The following is a 5,249-nucleotide window of genomic DNA, read 5'->3' on the forward strand; positions in this document are numbered from 1 at the left end:
TCACACCTCGTAACCTAATACAGGCACAAAACAGTAGATATCAAATCCACAATAAATATCAGACAATTACCAGACATTTCTCACTTCAATATCCCGGTACAAATAGCATTTCCGTGTAATGCAGAGTTGAAGACAGTCACAGCGTAAGCAATAATGATCCTGGGTTTGCTACACTTACACCTTCTCGTCACATAAAGACACAAAGTGAGAGGGACGAGAGGGTATGGGCATGTAGAGAAGGAATAAGGAGTAGGGGGGTGGGTAGGAGAGGATGGATGCTGAGGACAGAGTCGCCTGGTGTTGGATAAGAAAAGTTAAAAAAGAGGATATAAGGTGTGGTGAGGAAGGATATACTGGCGGCCGTTGTATCAGAGGAAGGTGTAGAGGATAGGATGAGATGGAAAATAAGAAGAAAAATAAGAGGAAGAAAGAGGAGAACGAGGAGGAGGAGAATGGAGAGGAGAAGATTGGGGAAGGAGGAAGGGAAGAAGAAGGAGAGGGAGGAAGAAGAAGGGGAGAAGGAGAGGGAGGAGGAGGAGGAGGAGAAGGAGATGAAGGAGGAGGAGAAGAAGGAAGAGTAGAAAAAAGAAGCAAAGCTAACACACTAAATACAGCATAATCCAACAGCACTCCGGTGTCAGTCAGATGCTGTCAGAATGTCGTGGGCTCCTGACGCCACAATCAAAATTCCTCGTGGACGAACAACGGCCCGGGGCACGGCAAAGGTCGCGGGCTCGCGCCACGCAGCCGGCCGGGGGCCGCCGGGGTAACCATTCCCCGTGCCGCCCCGCTTCTCGGTCGGTTAGTGGCCCTGCCCTTCTCACAGGCGACCGCTCCCGTCTAGACGTCCGGAATGGTTTCCGAGTACTGCCCCCCCCCCTCACTGAGGTGAAACAACCTTTGGATGGTTGCTTCAGAGGGATGAAAGGAACCGACTGGCAAAAGGACAAAACCCCCCTTCCCTCACTGAGGTGAAACAGCCTTTGGATGGCTGCTTCAGAGGGAAGGGGGAAACACTTTGAAAAGACACAGGTCCTTTCCTTCCTCACTGAGGTCAAACAACCTTTGGGTGGTTGCTTCAGAGGAATGTAAGGAACTGCCTGGCAAGAACGCAAAACCTCCCTTCCCTCACTGAGGTGAAACACCCTTTGGGTGGCTGTTTTAGAGGGAAGGGGGAACTACTTTGAAAAGACACAGGTCCTTTCCTTCCTCACTGAGGTGAAACAACCTTTGGGTGGTTGCTTCAGAGGGATGAAAGGAACTGCCAGGCAAAAGTACAAAACCTCCCTTCCCTCACTGAGGTGAGGCAGCCTTTGGATGTCTGTCTCAGAGGGAAGGAGGAATCCCTCTGAAAAGACACAGGTCCTTTCCTTCCCCACTGAGGTGAAACAACCTTTGGGTGGTTGCCTCAGGGGAACGAAAGGAAGTGCCTGACAAGAACGCAAAACCTCCCTCCCCTCACTGAGGTGAAACAGCCTTTTGGTGGCTGTTTCAGAGGGAAGGGGGAACTACTTTGAAAAGACACAGGTCCTTTCCTTCCTCACTGAGGTGAAACAACCTTTGGGTGGTTGCTTCAGAGAGATGAAAGGAACTGCCTGGTAAAAGTGCAAGACTCCTCTTCCCTCACTGCGGTGAAGCAACCTTTGGGTGGCTGCCTCAGAGGGCTGAGCAAAAGGGCTCCAAACAATGATGTCTCGTAGGTGGAAGGGCATCCCCTCTGGTCTCTCCCCAGGGGTTTACACCTACCCATGCGTTTGCCGTGCGTGGCAGCCTTGTGCGCTGTGGAGACGGGAGTCCTGGAGGTTGAGCGATGCCGTGAACGAGTACGCCCTGCGGCTAGCAACACGCCTCTTTGGTCCTCTATTCCAGCAAGACAGGCGGCCTGATCCCGGCCCGGTCACGGTCAATCGGCTGGTCTCCCCCGGGAGGCTAGGGTCAAGCAGTCATGCCGCCATTGGCACTCACAATGGTCCGTGAGCGCCGTCACAATGGCTATTGGCTGCGTATATCCTCTCATCACTCCTGTTGCTGTTAGACACTGGTTCTGACACTCAGCTTCCCCTTGTTGGACTCCGTGGTGGGTGGGGGCGTGAGAGGATGAAGCACTTACCAATATATGGAAAAAATTACAAAACACCCCCCACAGACTGATACTAATGTTGACGAACCGCGCAAGGTCCAGACCACGGCAGTCACCATGAAGGCATATGTGCCTTCCGGTGGCAAAAGAAAGCCCCATGCACAGGATGACACTGTCACCCCTGCTGTTAAGGTGGACAAGACCGAAGCCAATGGGTCTGTCCACCGAATAGTCAAAGATCTTGACTCGCGAGCTGGCCTCTCCAGGCCAACAGCTAAGCCAGGGAGGCCCCTGAGTTCTCCCCGATTGAGAGGGGAGAGCAGGCTGAACCAGCTGCATCAGCTGCTGCCTCCACAAACAAGCCCGAAAGCCGAAAGGGCGGGCCAAAGCGTCCGAGGCCGGAAACCGACTCTGATGAAGAGTCGGGACCCCCTAAACGCTTCGCCCAGTTCAAAGTGCCAGCTAAACCCGAAGGCTTCGACAATGCCTACCAATAGGTCAGGGCATTGGAGTTGCAACGGAAAATCCGGTTGTCGATCCGGGTCGCCCGAGATCAGGACATGATCATAATGCCCAAAGATCAAGCTACCTTGAATTTCCTCCGGGAAACGAAGGAGCTAGCCGATGGGAGGAAAGTCCCGAGGAAAAGAGAACCAAGATGGTGCTACTTGGCTTCTCAGTCTCGTACGATGTGGAGCTGATCGCTTCACACCCACAGGTGCAGGCTTCCCGAATGTCGAAGGGGAAGACCCCAACCAGGCAAGTCCTGGTGACCATGAAAGGTGCCCCAACCACTACCCTTGATCTGGGTAACTGACCTACAACCTTCGAACGTATGTGCCAGAACCATTTCGGTGTTTCAAGTGCCAGAAATACGGTCACCACCAGGCTAACTGTACAGCCAAGCCTAAATGTGGTGTCTGTAGCAAGGCACACAACACAGAGGTATGCCTCAAGGCATACAAAGAGGAAAAGAGGGACACAACAGCCAAATGTCCCAACTGTGCCAAGAAGCATCATGCCTGGAGCCTGACTTGCTCTGTCAGGAAAGAGGCAGCCCTCAGGCGACAAGAGGTTGCTCAAAACCGACCAGACTTGTTCCTGCCCCACCGGGCACCCATGTTTGGGGAAGGAACAAAAGCGAAAAGGCCTCCCGACCTCCTAAGAGGAAGGAAGCCGCCCCCCAGCCGACACCGGATGTCTCCAACAAAAAGGAGTTTCCGACAATGCCAAAGGTGCAGAAAAAGAAACTAAAGAAAAAAGTTTCTAAGAGCACCACAAAAACCTCCCCAACAGATGATCATCTCCTCTTTGACGAGGACCAGGCCATGCCTTCACAGGCAGAGCCAAAACAGGCTGAATCTGTGCAGCCAGAGACAGATCACGCTGACCTTGCCGAGGCAAGGCCAGCAAGGCCAGCCAAGAAAAAGCCTGAGAGAAAAGCCGAACCAACCAAAGTCAGAGCTACCAAAGGCTCTCCACCCCCCAGTGGACCCAAGGATAGCCTGACAATAGACGAGGAGCCCTCAACCAGCGAGGACTTCGCAATGGAGTTGTCAGACTCCGACGATGTCTCTGATGTAACTATCACTGAGTAACATCATGACACACCATCTAAGCATCCTACAGTGGAACATCAATAGCTTCTCTGCAAAGAACGCTTTTCTCCAAGCAGTAGTGCGATCAAGGAACATTGACATTGTCATGCTCCAGGAGACATTAACAGTGGACACTGTTCGCTTCTCAGGGTACCATGCCTTCACACTGCCACGAACACCTGGCAAGAGAGGCTTGATCACCCTTGTGAGAGCAACAATCCCCTGCTCCGCAATAGACGATGCATCGCACTGTGGAGACGATGTTGAATCCCTTGCCGTCGAGGTTCACCTGGCCGGGGGGCCCCTCAAACTGTACAATGTGTACAGCCGGCCACGCTGTAGAAGCTTAGACATCAGCCAGGTCTGTGCTTCTGTTGCACACGACCGAGTGATCATAGGGGGAGACTTCAATGCACACCACCCCATCCTGGCTCCCTGCCGGGCACCGGATGCGGCCGGCTATCACTGTCACAACTGCGAGATTACTCTGGACCGTCGGCGGTGTTTACCTCACTCTGGGCGGCGGGCTCAGGCCTCTTGCGATTGGCTCGCTCACCGTGTTGGGGAACGAGGGTATCGGCCTAAACATCGGCGGGGCACATAAAAGGAGCACCTGTCAGAAATTCAGTAGTTGTCCCGTGACTTTGACGTGTGTGCTTCTTTCCGCCATGTGACCTCGCCTGTTCCGCTGGATCCTTCTCCTGTCTGTTTTGTAAATATCCTGTTGTGTAATGTAAATAGTGCCCTTTTGCATTAAACCATATGTATGTTTTCCTCTGGTGTGTTTCCGTTGACCTGACCGCTCTGATTCCTTAAAACGAACCCTGACATTGGCGACCTTGCCAGGATCAGACGGTCTGGAAAACGGTATCATGAGGAACTACGTGCAGGAAGGTGAGATGCTGGGCCTTGAAGGCATGGCCTTCTTACACTACATTCAGGAGCAGGAGAGGATCAGACGCGAGCAGCTGGCTCTCTACTACCGGAAACGGGAGGAGCAGAGGCAGCTGTGGGAAGAGCAGCGTCGGAGGAACCGCGAGGAGGAAAGACGCCGGAAAGCAGAGCAAGCGCTGTGGAGGAACGTGGATCCTCTATTGTGGCCTTGCTCTGACCCTCCTTGTACAAGGGAGCACGTCGTCCGGGCTACTCAAACAAAACTCCCGGGGGAAGAACGCTGGCCAGAGGAGCGACTGACCACGGAGTCGCCTATGGACACGATCCGTCTGCCCAAGGAACCGTCGCAGCGGGAAACCTGCCGGCAAGACGGACGAAAGCGAGGGAGACTCCCGGGGAACGGCCGTCGGATGAAGCAGGCACGGTCGAGGAAGCCTCAGCCGCCGGCGAAATACACGCCAGAGGAAGCGACTGCAGCGGCACTGAAGTCAGAGGAGCTGACCGCCCTTGTATGTCCGCTTGTGCAACTGGTGGGTGCGGGATGTGCACCCGAACAACCAGTTGGTGTGGGATGCCCGCCCAAGGGTATCGGTCCACCGGAGGAGCTGCCTGCCGTGGACGCGCCGGAGGAACAGGTGGTGGGTGCAGGACGAGCGCCCGAACGACCAGCTAGCTTG

This window comes from Penaeus chinensis, chromosome 3, assembly GCF_019202785.1.
Source record: "Penaeus chinensis breed Huanghai No. 1 chromosome 3, ASM1920278v2, whole genome shotgun sequence".
Taxonomy (NCBI): Eukaryota; Metazoa; Arthropoda; class Malacostraca; order Decapoda; family Penaeidae; genus Penaeus; species Penaeus chinensis.